This window comes from Serinus canaria, chromosome 6 (genome assembly GCF_022539315.1).
Source record: "Serinus canaria isolate serCan28SL12 chromosome 6, serCan2020, whole genome shotgun sequence".
In the NCBI taxonomy this organism is placed as follows: Eukaryota; Metazoa; Chordata; class Aves; order Passeriformes; family Fringillidae; genus Serinus; species Serinus canaria.
Window position 1 is genome coordinate 15,388,595 of NC_066320.1, and position 18,213 is coordinate 15,406,807.

At 39.6% G+C, this 18,213-nt stretch overlaps 1 protein-coding gene across 6 annotated transcripts in view; it reads left to right on the top strand.

Moving 5' to 3' along the window:
- SORBS1 (sorbin and SH3 domain containing 1) overlaps nt 1-18,213 on the top strand; it is a 161,695-nt gene that overhangs the window by 31,825 nt on the left and 111,657 nt on the right. For 2 of the 6 annotated variants that reach the window (XM_050976175.1, XM_050976187.1), the window contains exon 2: nt 7,428-7,486. The gene's annotated coding sequence lies outside the window, so the exon portion shown is untranslated. Of the gene's footprint in view, nt 1-397; nt 598-1,726; nt 1,748-7,427; nt 7,497-18,213 lie in introns of those variants that run through there. The other 4 variants (XM_050976177.1, XM_050976180.1, XM_050976178.1 and 1 more) reach the window with 4 other exon arrangements.

The following is an 18,213-nucleotide window of genomic DNA, read 5'->3' on the forward strand; positions in this document are numbered from 1 at the left end:
CTGCACTTTGAGAAAGACTAAGTGACGAAGTGAAGCAGTACTGTTGCTCTCTGAGCAGCTTTAAATATGACAGTTAATGATTTTTATTAAGTCCTTTTTCATTCCTTACTCTCTATGTGAATTGCTGATTCATTGAGATGTTCTGTGATGTGTGATATGGAAAGTATCTTTTCAGAAAATTTCTTCTTGGATTTTTTGCTGCAGTTTTTTCTTTTCTTTGGTGGTCACTTTTCTTGCTTTTAAAGGATAATAACAGTTCAGCTATGCCGCTGAATTCTCTGAATCCCTGGAGAAAGTTTGGTGTAATACTGGAAAAACACAGAGTTAAATATTAACGTCCACTACTGAATGTTCCCACTGAAAAAATCAGGAACGTTTCCAAGCAGTGAAAGCAGACTTTCCTTTCCTGTAGTCAAGTTTTGCTGCTTAATGTTTAAAACTACAGCTTGCTTGGTAATTGTAGGTAGTTGAAAACTAGAAATTGGGAATCCTCTGTTTCTTAAGTGCTCTCATCCAGGCTGCTTCTTGCTTCCAGGTGATAGGGGAAGAATCTCATGCAGTGAATTAGTGGTGAAATGTATAGTAAGTTTTTTCAAGGTAAGAGAGTGTTTAGATTTTTTTTTTCCTCCTCCCCTCTGTACTTCGTCTTGCAAGTAGAAGTTCCATTCTTGCTCTTTTGGTCAGAAATGTCATTTTAATAAATGTTGTGATTTGAGATTGATGATACAGTAACTCCTTAAGGCAGAAAGCATACTCAGAATTGGTGTTCCTCTTGATTTATGAATACACATAGCTGCCCCAGTTTGTACTAGCTGAGGACCTAATCAGCTAAGGCCACAAATGCAGCATTTCCTCCTGCTGACTTGAAATGTCACCACCAGTCTCTGCTGAGATAAAAAATGTGCAAAAAGGAAATAGTTTTAAGGAAGAGGAGGATTCTTTCACTTCTTAGAATTTCGTGTTTAGAACATGTATTTATTCTGTCTTGCTGGTTGTGTCGGCTGTCAAGACTTCTGCCTCAGGGCACATTCCACTGGGAATCCCTGCTCAAAGTGTTCTCAAGGTGTTGGAGCTCTGATCTTTGTAGAGAGCTTAGGTATCAGCTGTGCTAAAATGGGAGCAGTAAAGCCCAGAAAGGGCTAGATTGGTTAATGTAATGCTTGTAGGGTGTTATTGCTGAAGCTTCTTTCTGTAAAAAGAAATATATATGTAAAAATTATACTTGATGATATGGACTTAATCCTTCAGAAATAAAATCATGCTTTTTGCCATAAGTCTGATTCACTTCCATTTCGCAATAGCATCTCAAAGCAAGAGTGGTCTTGGCATTTGCATGAGGCACATGCTTCTGCCCACAAACAGCCTGTGTAAGATAAGTCAATAAAAATAAGCCATTCAAGGCATCAATTGCTAGAGATGGAAGAGACTATTAGAGACTGTCTAGCCCTCCTGCATGCAAGTGAGGAATTCTTCAACTGGACTTGCTTTAAAGGACAGATGAATAGCTGAGTAAAACACAGGATCCCATTTTCTGTATGATATGGCTTTTATGCTGCTGGTTTTACATGTACATCTAGCTTTGAACCTCATAAGCAACAATATTCCAGATAAATTTTTTCCAGGCTCTTTTACTTAAAGTCTAACAGTGGTCTGAACAGAAACTGTTCTGATTGCACAGATGTGCAGTTTTGCTTTGTGGAGTGATTTTTTCCTCATCAAAAGAGAACAAGAAGAAAGGCAAAAATCTGTGAGTATAGCTATCTATGAGAGCGTGTGTGCATGTGTGTATTTGACAGTGTGAGAGGTCTGTGTTGGATCAATTGTGAGAATAAATTCTACTCCTCTGCCTGGCCTTAGGAGGGTATTTTACAAAGGCAGCCCATTGGGAAGAGAACAAAGACCTCGCTGCCTTGTGGCTGTGCGTGACACACTGGTGGTTCTAAAGCCAGCTCCCATTTCCTATTAAAGTAGTGTCTCGCATGTTCATGAAGTGCAGGCAGTGATGCAGCGTGATTCAGCTCATTGGGAGCTGATGCATCTAGTTCTGACACAGAGAGAGATCTCTCTCTGTGGTCAAAAAGGCAGAAAAACATTATTTTTCTGCCTTTTCTGCTGCCATTCTGAGGAGCTTCATCAGGTTATTAGGCAGTGAATTGCAGGCACATTTGTTTCATTGCTTTAATTTTTTGCGTTATTCCCCTTTTGTTTTTTATTGTTTTCTTACCAGTATTTGAATAGAAAAAGAGCTCTGTGGTAAATTACATGCATGCCCCACTTCTTTCCAGACCTGACATGTTTATATATACAAAGAATTATGGAGGAATTAAAGAGAGGACCAAAGAAGCTCAGGAATTCTTTCGTAAAGCTTGCCACATTTTTAATAAATGGGCATATAGCACAGGGAGTGAAATCTGTTGCTCAATACCATAATAGGCAGTGCAATGCTTTTGCCTCTCTCTGTCATCCTTAACAGACAAATTTATTTTTGGTAATGAGATATTTATCTCTTTCACATCTATTAAAAGTCAGTTCTAGTGTCAAAAATCAGTTGGAAATAACATGAAGAAGTTTAATGGTGAAATGTGTTCCTTTTGAATGTTTGTCACAGCTCCATCAAATCCTGGGGATCTTTTTTCACTTTGTTTTGGTGTATTTTTGCCTTGCTGCAACATGCATTTTCAGATGATTTAGCTGTTTATCTGAGAGCATCATATAGTAGTGTGACTATTTAGACTGTGTAAAGAAGCTTAAAGAAATTACTTCCAGGACAATAATTAACATACCATCATTTTAAATGATTGTTTTCCAACACTTTTCTGTGTGTGGATCCTTTAGGAGTTTTTGTTAGTGGCAGATCCTTACCTATCTGACTTAAATCTATTGAAAGCAGACTTTCTTCATGGTCATCCTTGAAGCAGTTCACAGAAAAACATATGTAAATAGCAGCTGGTTGGACTCCTCTGGTGCCATAGAGAAGGAGTCCACATAGAAGTAATTGTGGTAAAATAATACTATTAGTCAGAAAATACGGGCTCTGCACATATTTCTTGTCCTGACACAGTTTACTTACGAGCGTATTTTCACAGTTGTGGACTGAGTACTTAATGTCATACTTCTGCAGGTCAACAAGCAGATCACTTTGCTTAGTCTGTCCACAGAGAAGCTTGTGCGGGTGCTAGATGAATGCAGTGGAGCTTTGGTAGGCATTGGTTTGAATCCTGTGGGATTTATTAGATACCTTTCAGTAGCTTTTCAAACAGTTGTATAGCATTCTGCAGGTGGGATTTTCCTAGGGAGATCTGAAGTACTTGACAACTGATGAAAAGGTTTATACATGTGATTCCTTTAAAGAAGCTGTCTGGTGCCTTTATGCACCTCTGTCTTGTTAGCTATAAAAGAGGGGGGATGGCCAGGGTATCAGAAAGGCTTGCTGATGTGAAATGACCCTAAAGCTTATTCCAGGAAGTTTATTTTCAGAAAGTGTTGATTATTCATACTTTGAGAACCCTTTAAAGTATTTATGATTCACACCAGACACTCCTTTCAGTCTTAATTGACACCCATCTCATTAAGGTGACATAAGACTAAATACATTGATGCAAGGAATGCTTTGACTTTTTAGCTGATAAAGCTAATTATAAGAACCACTGCCTGTCTAGTAACAGAGCTACAGATAAACAGTGAAAGGTTACTATTCCAGAAGAGTTACATCAGCTAGCTCCATGGATGAAACATCTTTTCCATGGAAGAAATTGCATCCTACATGGAAGGGATTCTCTTCTGTACTGTACAAATCCTACAATTGTCTTTACCTACCCATTTCCTTTCACTCTTCCGTTCTTGCACAGAAGTTATTCTTCTCCTCATTTGGCTCCTGCTGTACTATAAACAATGCTATCCTTTCTTTCCCCTATCGTCCTACACCCACTTTTGAGCAACTATGGTTGTTAAGATTACAGTTCTCATAAGGCTAGAGGAGGAGGAAAAAGTGTCCCTTCAGCTTCCTTTAGGGATCTTTGCTTGTTCTTTTCATTACATAAGTAATTTTTTCCAAAGGCATATTCATGTTTGTTTTAAGACCTTTCAACAGCAACACGACTTGCTGTGCTTCTTGATGCTTTTCTTATCTTTTTGTTTAAAAAGGCATTGAAAGTTAGTGATTAAGTTGGGAAAAAATATTTATTCTCATTGTATACTGTGACTAAAACCTTCAGTACCTTGCACAGGGACTAATTTCTGATGAAAAGTTACAAGTGCTCCAGAATGACAGAGGCAGTGACCCTGCTCTGTTCCATCTCCTTCCTCCCTTCTCCCCAGCACTCAGGTTTTACAGACATGGCTGCTGACTCTGACGCGTCACGTACACTGCAGAGCCAGGCACGTGTGTCCTTCACAGGCAGTGTGTGGAAAATGACAGCCAACACATTATTTCAGGTGGTACAGCAGTCATCCTTTGATGTGCCAAACTACTTTTTGCAGGCAAGAATTTGCCCTGTCTTAGACTCTGGTGGGTAGAAGGATGGATGTACATGCTCTTTGTTTTCTAATAAGTGTGTGATTCTGTATATTGTGTGTGTGGGGGGATTCAGTTTTGTTTGTTTCTTTTAAACGTGGATCATATTTGGCAGCACGTTTGAGCTATGGAGTTCAGCTCCATAAAGTTCTAGTGTTTATTCCAGGGCTCTCACCATTTTTTACCCGGCTTTGTCAGATACATTCTCTTTGTCAGGTCTTCTACCTGGTTTATACTTGAATACTTAACAGGTATCATCTGTGCTTAACAGAAGTATCTTTTGGGAGATTGAACAGTGCACAAGGGAGAAGTGAAATGCTCAGAGTGAACAGTAATTGGGAAGTACAGCAAAGGATGATTTGATAGTTATGAATGAGATTTCTTCATGAGATGCAGGGAAGGTTGCCCAGAATATCTCCTCCTACCTCCAGCAACTTCCAGTACTGTATCCTCTTTAGTGATGGTATTTATAATATGTATTTTTACTGCTTCTGAGGTATCCAAACATTTCATATTTCTAAGTAATTTAGAAAATCTGCTTGAGCCCCACTTTGCATACTCCTTAATTTAAAAGTTAATAATTTGGATACTGCACTGTCATCTTGCTCAAGCTGTTTGGAAGCTGTATGATTGCCACCTAACCAAAAAGACTATTGCACTTGCCAGAAAGGAAGTCTCTGCATATTTTGCCCTCACCAGATCCTTTTGCAGGGAATGGATGGCATCCTGGATACTGTTTCTTCAAACTGTAAATCAGTTTAAGAGCAGAATTTCATTTTGCTGTTGCTGTCTTTCCAGCTGTTTGGAATGTAGTTGCAATGTGTGTCTGATCTGCAGGGATATCTGTAGGAAGCATGTGTTACTGATTGAACTTAACTGGACTTTCAGAGAATTTCTCCTTCATTGCAGACCGATGGAAAGAACATTCCTTTGCCACTCTGAATTAACATTAGATGAGAATGGTTCATGTCAGAGTTACTTATCCACTGCTGCTATTCATAATGTTTGCTCCACTATACTTAGGCTTTTGCCTATTTTATGGTGCTTGGAAAATCTATGATTTTCCTTGAGCAATTCCTGCTGGAATTGATTTATGTGTCTTGCTTACTGTTCTGGGCCTTTGACTCTAAATTCTAGCAATAATCATCCAGGACTTTATTTTTTGTAGAGGTCCAAATTTTTTTGTCCTGTTTTGTTTCTATTTCCAGACCCATTTATTTGTGTGGCTAAGGGTAGGGCATGACTTGAGTTTAAAAGCTTTTGTGGAGGTAAACAATCTGTTTGTCACATCATAGGCAACATATAGTCAGCATTTGCCCCTCATAAATTAACATGGGGTGGGGGTGAAACTGTATTTTCCATAACAGCACTGGCATTAGAGCCTAAGATAGACATTGGATAGGTCTGATGTAGAGTAAGGACAGGACAGAAATGGAAAATACAGCTCTGCCATTGGTAGTGTGTCTCTCTTTTTTTTGTTATTAGAGTTCCTTTACAGGGAGGCCAGCACATCAATTTGGGTAGAACAGGGCTACTCTTCCCACTTTACTGACAGTAAGTGAGAAATTAAGAACTGAGTGACACAGGAAGACAGAGAGCCAGGCTAGGGATGCAGGCAAAATGTGTGCTGGTGAAAGGGGCTTGAGGGTGTCAGTGGTACCATGTGATACCTGCTTGGTATGCCCAGTGGTGTTATGGCATTGCTGTGGGTTACACTGTCCAGAGTTGTAGGGTTTATCTGTTGACTTTTGAGGCAAACAAGGATCAGAAACTGAGGACATAGAGTGAAGAGGGGTGAGGTGTTCCTAGCCCCAGTCCTTACTTCTGGGTGCCAGAAAGCTGTGAGGCATGTTGCTTTCTGAGAGGGAGGAAGAGGTAGGAAAGTTGAAGGGCATTTTACTCCCCATAGCAACATTGTGACAGGGAGGGAAAAAATTCTTCCCTGTCTGGGGTACCAGTAAGAACATATTACCACATGTACAAGTCTGGAAAAGGACCAGTAGGTTAGAAAATCTTAGAATCCTAGAATGGTTTGGTTGTAAGACACCATGAAGATCACCTAGTTCTGAGCCCCTTACCATGGGCAGGGACACCTTCCACTGGAGCAGTGGCACATTCACTGTATCCATACATATAGGTTTCCACAGGCTGTGTCCTTGGCAAGTGCTTAAGAAGGCACCTGACTAAGTAGTAAAGGCCAAAATTCTGAGGCAAATTTCTTTGTATATGAGAACTTTTGTGCTAGTCCTGCCTCTCACGTAACTCTGAATTAAACACAACATAGTAAAAGTAATATTAGAACATTCATATATATCAATCAAGCTGTCATTTTTTGTGACAAGCTAGGAGAATTTAGCTATTGCAGACTTCTATGGTATTTTTAAAAGGTTTAGAACACTCTCGAAAAAATTCAAATATAATGAGTAGAAGTTACTCTGCATAAGTTGCATGCAGAGTGTTTTCATATTTGTCTCTATTTTAACCTGTTATGGAATCTGGTACCTTCTTGACACCAAGTGAGTCTGTGTAGGATGTATTAGATCAAAACATATTCCTGTCTCCAAATGCTAACAGCAGCACATTCAGTTCTCTAGATTTCAGCAGCTAAAGTAGGTGTTGCAGAATTTTGGCACTGCTTCTCTTTACAGAGTGATAAAGACAAATGATGTTGCCTTGGGTTTCATATAGACAAGGAGGATCTTGTCTTATAAAAGCTGATTCAAAGACAAATGGTGACTCTTAGCTTTATGAGGCTAGGCTAACAAGTTGAACTGATGGGCTAGAAGTAATGGTGGTTTCTTTTATTTTAAACTGAGAGAGCATTTTGTTGTGGGTTGGTTTTGGTTTTTTTTCCTTACAGCTGCATTAGATTATCGTATTCTATAACTCTTGTTTTTTTTTTTTTCTTTTCTAGGAGGAGTCCAGAGCATACCTGTAGAGCTGCAGCTTCTCTTTCTCTGAGCTCTGCCAAAGGTATGTAAATGTATGTTATGCACCGTTATTCTTCTCTGTGTTTGTCTAAATGGCACTATGGAAATTTCCAGAAAAATGACATTCAAATTTATTGGCAGGAGATGACTACTTTATTGATTTTTGAATGCAGTATTTCAAACACAATTCAAAGGTCTTCTCCAGAGAGTTGCATTGAATCCGAACTAAGTTTGAGAATTCAGGTTAATGCATACAACAGTGATCATCCTGTTTGTCCACTGATGCAAGTGGTGTTCAATTTTAGGCTGCCTGATAATAGATGACAGAGGTTTCAGAGGCTGAAGAACAAGAAAAGAGCTATTTAATAGTAGGTGGACTCTGTTTTCAAAGTGTTAATTAATGATTCTCCACATAATACTCCACCTCCTAAGCAAAAAACATGGCATAAAGAAGGCACTGTCTCCTTCCCTTCCCAAGTCTCTGGGAGTCTTCCTCACTCTCTGTAAGAATGTCTGGATTTCTAGTTTGGCACTGAATCAAGACTGTACTGTTCCTCCTCAGCACCTTGGTACCTGGAGGAGTTTTACCAGGAGAACTGCCTGACATAGAGAAAGTGGTTTCAGCAAATGTGTGAAGTTTTGACCTAAAAATAGGATAATATGGTAAATAAAAACCTGATGTTCAAAAGTTCAAAGCTGTCTTTGCTGTCTAGTTGGTTGTATAACTTGGAAGAATTGAAATAGCTTTTGTGGTGATAATTATTAACATATGATTGCAAAGTTAAGAGTAAAGAATAGTGTTTTTCTGTAAATGTCACTTTAAAAGCCCATAATACAGCATGAGATTTCTTTTTTTGAACAAATGTAAAGAACCATGTAGCCTAATGATTAATATATATATAAATGCAAAATTCCTGAGTAAAATTCTAATTTCTAATAAACTGTACATGTCAGCTTGACAGTGCCTGCCTAGTAACAGAAAGCAATGTGTGATGAGGAACAGTGGGACTCTTTTTTGGGTTTAGTTGTGTTTTTGGGTTTTTTTTCTTCCTTTTGAACAGAGAGTGGGAAGTGGTTCCTTTGAACTATTGTGCCACATAAGCTTTGACTGCAATTTTTATTCCTCTCTGTACTTTTTAAGTATACACCACCCTCTTGTAGCTGGAACTGGTGGTGGCCTGGGTTCTCAATGAGCCATAGGCATGGGAGGTGCAGGTTCTCTCTTTCAGTGGTACAGGAAATGTGAACATTTTTTAGCTCTGCATTTGCAATGCCAGATATTCCCTGACCCTGTGTGAACTGACCAATGCTTTTCTGCCTCCATAGACCCCTCTTTTCAGTGTGGAAGAAAGAACTGCGAATGAGTCGGAATTAATTTCCACTAAGTTTTCCCAAGTAATTCTCAGTCACCCATGGGTTTTCCTGGAAGACTGGTATACAATAGGCCTTTGTCTCCAAATGGATTTTTAAATTATTTTTGAATCTAACTGCCTAGCTTGACCCCAATTTTAAAGGGCTTCTAAGTCCCCAGGGCTTACCAGTTCATTCTTGAAACAAACCTTTTGAAGACAGGACTCTTCTGTGAATACACATGGCATCATAATTTGGTTCATACCAGAATGAATGCAGATTAGTCAAATCATATCTGAGTCTAAACTGGTTACATTTTAAAAGAACTAGAGACAAAGCAAAACATTTGTGAAAGCAGTTTTATGGTTTCTACAGAAATACATTTTTGTGAATTAAGTCTGGATTCCTTGACAAAACTAATTCACAGGTGAAGGGCACACTTTCAGTAACATGTTCAGAGTTCCTACAAGCTGTGAGCTCTGAAATGATCATGTAATATTAATTGCTCAGTTTTCTATTCTTTTGATTATTTATTTGGGTACTCAAAACTGTCTTCTTTAGAGGCAGCATAAAACAATGAACAGATCTCCATCTTCTCTTTGTTTCAAATTAGTTTGCATTAAGCACAAAGGCATTGTACCACTTGTCGAGCTCATGATGCAACAGTTAAAATTATTTGAAAATAATGTTCCTCAAACAATGAGGGCTTCACCAAAAGATTTACTTTATCCTGTGAAAATCCTTTCACGTGTGAGCTCTGATATTTGATGAGCTGGAAAATTCATGAAAATTATTACATCTTTAGGAGAAATATTCCTGACACCAGTTACAGCAGGTAGAGAGCTGGGGACAGATTTTGGTGGAAGTGCTGAACATTTGCAACTGGTTGGGAATTTCTCTAAACAGTTCAGCTTTCAGTCATATAGGGGCAGATTTTCTAAAGTATTTGTGTCCTGATCTTTTTCAAAGTCTCTGTCCCTAACTCATTTGCAACAAGCGACCTTCCTCTTCTATGCCCTTTCCTTTAGATCTGTAATAATCATCACTTGATGAATCATACACACCTTTCCTCCCAAACAGGTCATAATGTACACCAAATCTGAACTCTGAAAATTGTGTTGGTTACAGGAAAATAGATGTTGACTAGTACTGAAATCTTATCATGCATAATCTTGAACATGAGATAAAAGATAGTTATTAGCTCATCAGTCCTACTGCCATGCTGAAATAGCTGTGGTCCTGCAATGTATTTTTGTACTGCTTAGTCCAGTCTCCTTTTAAAGACTGAAGTAGTGGCATATGTTGTATGCTGCAGAAGAAACTGCATAAAGTCTAACAGAGTTCACTGCTACAGGACATTTTCCTAAGAGAGTTGTCTTTTGCTTGGACTTTCTTCTTCCAGATTTAGCTATTTTTCTTTGCTAATGTACATATGCACTGCCACTTGGGAAAACCTTCTCAATTCATCTCTTGGTCAAATTCTCTTTCAAGGCTAAAACATCAAGAGTACTATTATTGAAACTAAATTAACATTAACAGGAAAGAGAACCTGATCCTAGGATGCAGTGTTGGAAGTGGATGCCTGGGTGGGCACCACCCAGCACTCCTCATTTCGGAGCCCCTACAAACACAACAACAGTGATTCTTTATATCCTTGGATTTCATAGCAACAGAGCACGAATTATTAAGATTATGGGATAAGACTTGCCATCACCAGTCTCACCACTGGGAACAATCCGATATAGAAATAACAAACCCCAAAGTTTTCCTTTCACACAAATTGTGGAATTTTGCGATGTGGTTTGTTTGTCTCTGTGAGTTTTAGCATGAGACTTGATTATGTGTAGGCCTGACACCCCTGCTGTCCTTATTGCATTTTCTCCATTAGCATCACAGTTCATTGGCCCTGAGGCCCAGACATTAATTCTCTACTTGCTTGAGCAGTTGCTGCTTGTGTGCTGTGCTTGTGCTGATGAATCACTCAGCTCCTATTTGGTGCCTGAAATAAAAACTATGCATCTGATCTGCCACTGGGGTTTCTATTTCACAATTAATTCTACACAGGACATGATACAGTCAAGCCCACAGGAAAATCATGGCAAGACCAGTGTGAAAAGAGGACAAGACCATTCTATTCTCTTCAGCCAACACTAAGGAGAGAGTGAAGATAGGAAAGATTTTTTTAAAATGTGACCTTGGAGGTCTGGAGATAGATAACATAGAGGAGATAAGATACAGTGGCTGTAGCTGAATGCAGCCTCACATCCACAGTGCTTAGCTTTCAAGCTTTATCCTGTTTCAAACATGGAAAGAGTAGATAAGGCCATTTCTGGTACTATGATGGTTTGTTAGACTTTAGCTATTGGATCTTTAGGTTGAAACTGCAGTGTCACCAAAAAAACTGCATTTTGTTTTATTCCAGAAGCTTCTGACAGTCAGCAAGGATTGTATCCAAACAGTCCACTGAGTATTAGCATGTAGCTTGTTCCAGCAAATGCATTAGTACCTATTAAACATTTACACAGCAGCATAAAGTTAGACAAGGATTCACAAACATAAATAAGACCTGTTCTTTGCACTGTAGAGTCACCAGTCTCAATCCTGCCTAGATAATAACATAGAGAACAGTTGCCTATAGGAGGAAGGGTGAGAAATGTTTGAGGGAAAAGTGATTTCTGAGACGGTGGTGACAGGAGAAAGGGATTTGCAGGTCTAGAAACTAACTAATCAGAAAGTGTAAAAAAAGTGAAAATGGGAAATGAAGCCAGATAATGAATTTAGAAGGTAGTAAAGAATGGAAATGAAGTTGTTAACTGTGAGATAAGCTTGAATATGAAATGGCCAGGAATGGATAGGAGAATTTTCTCTTGCCACTTTTAAACATTCAATTGTTGTGTTCGGTATGCAGATGTGATAGAAAGTGTCTTGCAGGTATTGAGGATGGAACAGAATAGAATAAAGCCTTTGTCTTTAAAAGCATATGTATAGTTTCTTTGGTCTGTCCTGATGAAAATGCAAGTGTTCTTTATTACCTTTTGGTCTTTGGAGCTCTACATTTTTTTTTTCCTTCTCTTGCTCCTCCTGGGAAACTTATTTTATTGTTTGGTGCTTCCAGAACGCAATTTCTTTTCCCTAGGTTAATACTGAATTCTTGAGACTTTTCATAGCCTTTCCTTTTCATTTTTAACAGCAGTATCAAGAAATTGAAAACCAAAGAGTGGTACAGATATTTTTATCTGTTGCTTGAAATGTGTTCTATATGGGAGGTATAGGAAACAGTGCATAATAAGCTTCCAGCCAAATGGAATCTCAATAAATCTCTAAGTCTAGTGAACTCTATAGGAAGAGAGAAATAGTGGTGTAACATGAACGGGCACTAAGCAGAACTGTCTAGGGTACTAAATAGCCCAAAAGAAACCCAAACCAAAACAAGAAAAAAAAAAAAAAAAAGAAACCATAAAAACCCACCAAGTAAAAAAAAAACCACCCACCCTCAAAACCCCTCCTTTCTGCTCTTTAAAACCAAAACTTCCAAAAGGAAGTGTACATGAAGCAGTGAGATAGCAGGTGCTGAGAAAGAATTGCCATCACTTGCTACTTTCCTTCTTGCTGTCTGCTGGCAGTACTGGGAGCAGCAGGACTCCCCAGCAATTTCCACACAGCCTTTCATCATTAAAATGTGTACAATCTTGACCATCATAGTGGGCAATGTGAAAGACTCTGAGTATACAACCTTTAAAAACATATAGCATTAGTGTAAACTTTTGCCTGTTTATGAAATATCAATAAGTGAAGTGACACAGTTCAAGTCCTGGAGAGAGACTCTGGGTAATGCAGAAAATGAAATGTAGCACTTTGCCTAGGGCTATTCAGTGCCTACACACCCATTTTGTTCCTGCAATAAATCTGCATGTGGCATTTGGAAAGCAAAATTTTTCTTCACCCAGTGCTACACTTAATATTCTCAGTCTATTACACTTCTTTTTGCTCTCCCTCACCCCCACAGTAATTTTTAATACACAGATATCAGAGGAGTACTAACATTTGGCTGAATGCAACAGCTTTTATTGGAGCCCTTGTGGTGTATGGGAAATCACATGCTGGAGAACTACTTTCCCAGAGACAGCAAATTCAGGAGTAATGCTCTCAGAACAGGGATGTCCTGTCTCTGGCCTTTGTTCTCTGACAGTTGCCAGTGAAGTGAGAGGGCTGCTCACGCTGTCTGCCCTGTCCCCTCTTGCCAGCTCAAGGCCATTTGTGAGGGTCAGGCGCCTCTGCTGCAGGGCACACAGAAACAGCCCAGCCACCAGCTACTCTCTGCTCGTGACTGAGACCACAGCCAGGACTTGAAAGAATGGAACCCCTATTGACAAGTACTTTGTGGACTGCCCGTGGTTTGGACAAAATCGACGTGACTGGTTTCTAGCTTCAGATTTGGAGGTGCTTGGGATCTTGTGCTGATGTCTCTCTCGGCAGCTTTGGCACTATGTGCTCAGATGCTCACCCACTCCTTGTGGCCCACCAGCCTATGGAATGTGTTTTCTGCTTCTTTGGTACACTGATGACTGTGTTCAGGGCTTGGGCTAAAGTGAGTAGGCCTGCTCAGAGAAACATAACATCGCACAAGAGGGATGGAAACGCTGCACCCGTCCTTTTCTTGCAAAACCTGAAGTGGCTGGAAGATGGAGTACCTTAAAATGGATGTTACAGTACTGGTCCAGCTGGAGTTCATTGATTTTGGTCTGATCTAAGTTAATATAAGCTTGTGAAACTGGCTTGAATTGGGCTGATATTGAAACTGATTTTTGAGAGATGAAGCAGAGTGGTGGTAATTTGTATAAATGTCTACTGCCACTGCAGGCACTGGTGCCAAGGAAAGACAGATGGAGAGTGGAAAATGTCACAGAGGAGGGGGATGGGACCTGTAAAGTACTTATGAACTTAAGATTTGTACCTGTAAATAAACCTTCAGTGGCAGCTAATAAACAGAGACAATTAGAAGGAAAAGTGGCAAGTGATACAGATTTTAATTGTGCTTAACAAAATATTTCCAATAAATAAAATTTAATCCAGAAAGAAAGCCAAAACAATGCCAAAGCCAATCATCTGAAGGTGAAATGGAAACTAAAGGCAGTGCCAAGGTTAAGGCTTATTTTTGTCTCCTGCCCTTGTATTATCATGGAGGAAAAAGCAGAGATTTGTTTTTTGCCTGCCACAGAACCAAGCTGGACAAGTTGAATAAGAGATACTTTAGAATTGGATCTGAAGGATCAAGGAGATAGATTGTTACTTCCCTTGGAAGAGGTGGGGGTGGGGGAGAAAACAGAGAGTGAAACACGTGGAAAACATCTGGTCCAAGGAGGCATTTTAGAGTTAACTTAGGCAGGAGGAAAGGAGGAGCAGCTGTGCAGTGTGCAGGGACCACCAGGGCTGCAGTGATAAACAGGAGAGAAAAGGAGGCAGAGCCAGGATAAGGCTTCAGCCAAATCAAAGAATTCGGCAGAGGGAGGACCCAGACTGCATCTTTGTGACCAAGAGACCATTCTGGTCTAGAATGAAAGTGTAAATTTGGAGTGTCTGTGCGTACTGCACTGCCTTTGAGTTAGATTCATCCGAGGAAAAGGAGCAGAGTGCTTTCTTTGGATTTGTGCTGAAAGCAGGGCAGGTGGTAAACATACAGAACGTTTCATCAGAAATTGTGTATCCGTCATGGAGGGGAGGATATCACCCTGTAATCAGGAGGAAAATTATCTGCCTGGAGAACATTAAGCCAGCCAAAGAGGAATGGTGCTAGATTTGGGCTTTGAGATCTTCCTCTCTTCCTTGGGAGTCAATTCAGATCTTTGTTTCTTGCTCTTTAGAAAGGCCAAGTGCATTGCTCTGGAAGTACAAGCTTACTTGTTCACAAATACCTGGTTTCTTGAAGCTGAATTATTCACTTGGCTTTTACTTTGTTGCACTGAACTGTAAAAGGTCTTTTAGGTTCTTCTGTGGATCTGTGGTTTCAGGACTGGTGTAAACTGATCCAAGTCCTGGCTGCTACTGAAAGAATATGGCCCTATCCCAACTTCACCCTTACTTTGTGTTGGCTCTAGTGTTGATGCGACATGATCAGGTGAACTGAGAATGAATCCAGCTGAAAACTTACCCAGCAAAGAAAAAATGGAGCCTCACAGACCTTGGGAAGCTACTATGTGCCTTTGTCAAACAGGAGGAATATCCAGCTGCAGCTTTCCTGGAATTGCTGATTGGTTTTTTGTATGTGACCCTGAGGCTTCTGGTACTGATAAAAGCTTTTGCTTTATGTAAATCAGAGATCTGATAATATGTGGCATCTCCCAGGTCCTATTTTTCTGGAAAGTAAATTTTACCCCCACATACATTGCTGAAATTATGCTGTCCTTGTTTCTCTCGTTGTCTGACTTCATATCCTCTACCTGGTGCTCAGGGGAGCCTGATGCAAAGCTCATTGAAAGCAGTAACATGATACATGTCACCGATAGCAGACTTTGGATCAGAAGTAAATCCATTCATTATGCCTCATGGTTGTACTGTTTATACTGCACAGCTCAGTTTCTACATCCCATGGTGTATCATTAAGGACAAAATAAAATTCATCCTATGCAGCCCATTGCCTCTATTACCCTTGAATTTATTGCTAGTTCTTCCTATACCTGGGGGACCCCTAGAATTGATCTAATCCCTGTTATTCTTTTTTTGGATGTAGGCATCTGAAAGTGCTTGTACCATAATTAATTCCAGTACAGCTCTTTCCATGTTTGTGCTACATCACCATTATCATAAGGAGACACAAGAAATTGCAATTGTGGGATTGCTTCCTTGCAAGTTGAAAAGAACTGTCCACACATGGCCAGTTATTATACTGGATTTTGGTTGGGACTAATTTCTTTTTCCAGCCTAGGTGGGTTGGAGGAAGAAAACCAGCTAAACTTTCCATGAACCACATTAAAAGAAAGTTTCGCTTCTCTGGTGAGAAAAGCCACTCCCAAAGCAGAGTGTTTTCAGGGTGGGTGAGGGAGGGAGCCAGAAGGAAGAGGCTGTTCACAATCCAGAGAACAGACTGAGACTGTTGAGGTTCTGCTCAACATCTAAGATGCTTGATCACATTGCCTCAGCCAGCCAGTTTTCCAAGTTAGGTCAATCTCAGTTTGGTTCCATAAAGTGTGTGCATTTTTTTTTTTTAAATGAATTCTGAGAAATGTGAACCTTCTTTGCTCAGGGAAAGTATTAAAATATCCCATGTAACTTCAGATAAGGCCTTGCAGTTTATGGTGACCTCAGTCAAAATGAGCCTTATCTTCCATGGTCATGTAAAGTGCAGGGCATAGACAACTTGCTGCTCTCTGTTGAAGAAGTGCTTGTTTCTTTAAATGGTAACACTGCTGAGGAATGTGTTAATACTTAGGCTGAAAGTGGGAATTGAGAACTTATCCAAAAGTATTGCATTTAGAATCTAGGGCTGTGTCTGATTTCTCAGGCCCATTGATTAGCCTGCAGATGCTAGTTAAAGGGCAGTAGCCCTTTACCACTTTCTGGGGATTTGTGATGAGAGACCAATCAGGATAGATGCTGTTCACCAGCAGTTTTTGATGATCTTTTTCTCTGTGGAAACACAAACCTGTTTTTCAAGATAGACTGTAGAAATGGATTGAAAAAGTGAAATGTGGCAGAATTTAAGAAAGATCCTATGGACACCTTGATTATGTCCTAGAAACATTGGCCTAAAGCCAAAGTTAATAATCTTATATATCTTAAGTTAATAATTACAGGTATTAAGAAAATCACTGTGAATTTTCCAGAGATAATAGCATCACTAGTAATATAGTGCATGCAATTCCAGAACCAAAAGCCTAAGGTTTTTGTTTTGGTGCATTTGGCCATCTAGTCCATTTATAGTGCAACTCTCCTCTTCTTCTCATTGAATTTTAATAATTGTGTATGTTTCCAGAAAGAAACAATTGGTGATGTTAATTGTACAACAAAATGTGGCAAAAGAAGATTTTCTGTTTTAATATCAGAAATAATTGCATTATGTTTCCAGAATGAGACAGAAAGTTTTCACTTCTCGGCTTTTAAATCCCTTCCTTTCCTTGAAAAAATTGTTTCTTCTGTTTCCTCTTCTTTGATCTAAATAGCTTTCTTCTCATTTCCTTTTAATCTCTTTGCTCCACCCAATGGAAAGAGGGTAAAGAGAAAGCAGAATTGGGAGAAATTTACTGGTATCCCAAACTTGAATTATTACTTTAAAAAAATGTATTTTTAAAATGAGACAAGGTGAAAACTCTGAGGAGCTGCACAGAAAATCTTGTTGGATTACACTTGCTGCAAAAATTTGTTATGCTGTTTCAGCTCATAATACAGGTGTTACTCTCATCAACTGGGCCTGCTGAAGGTTATCCATTTGCACCTTCAAACATGACAGCAACTTTTCAAATTTGTAGAAACACTTGTGTTTGAAGGCTTTGTGCTAAAGTACTTGTTCAGAGGAAAATGGTATTTATTGAATGACCATTTTCCTCTGTAACACCTTAGGGACTTCCTATCCAGCTATTGAATTATCAGAAGTCTGCTTATTTTAGGAGATTTTAATAAAGTTGCTTTATGAAGAGGAATGCTTGTGCATAGAGAAGCATCCCAGAATATGTCCCATTGGTATTGATCTCTCATTCATCTACTGAGCAGAATGTATGATTGCCCCTTGGCTGTTGTTTTGGTAGCTAAATTCCACTGAGTTGCACCTTCTGCACTTAATGCCATCAGTCATTTCCTTAACATCTTCTTATATAAATAAGAGTGTAGTTGCAGCTAAAGGAAGATTTGCTCTTAGCCCCTCTGGATTCCTCTTGATTTACCGTGCAACTTTTAATTAAAAGAGGGAAAGAAAGGGTGAGGAAGAGAGATCTCATCCGTTTTAGTCAAGTTGTGAAATAGGGAAGATAAGACTGAACCTTGGAAATTTAATTGTCCCAGAGTTACTTTTAATTCTGTTGGTTCTCTAGCAGTAGGTACATAATAGAGTGAAAAGGAGAAAGGGTGGACCTGACAGGCATAGGAGACTCAGACTCAAAGCTTCCTGCCACAAATGGATCAAAGATTATTGATTAAGGTCTGTGCAGGAGGAAAGAGAACATCTGTTCTAGGTGTATCATGCTCTACCCTGCCAGGGTGGGGATGGCAATTACCCTTTGGGTTGGGTGAAGTGAGAGAGGGGATAGGAATAGAAGCAAACCCTTCTTTACATTTGTGTCTGCACCGTTTTCCAGCCCATTAGCACTGGAACACTCAGATTGTTTCCAAAAGGCTATTTCAGCATGGTGTGAAGCCTTACACAGGAAACGTGCATTTTCCCAGGTAGACCAAAAAGTGTGATTCATTTCTGGTGACCACACATCTTGTACA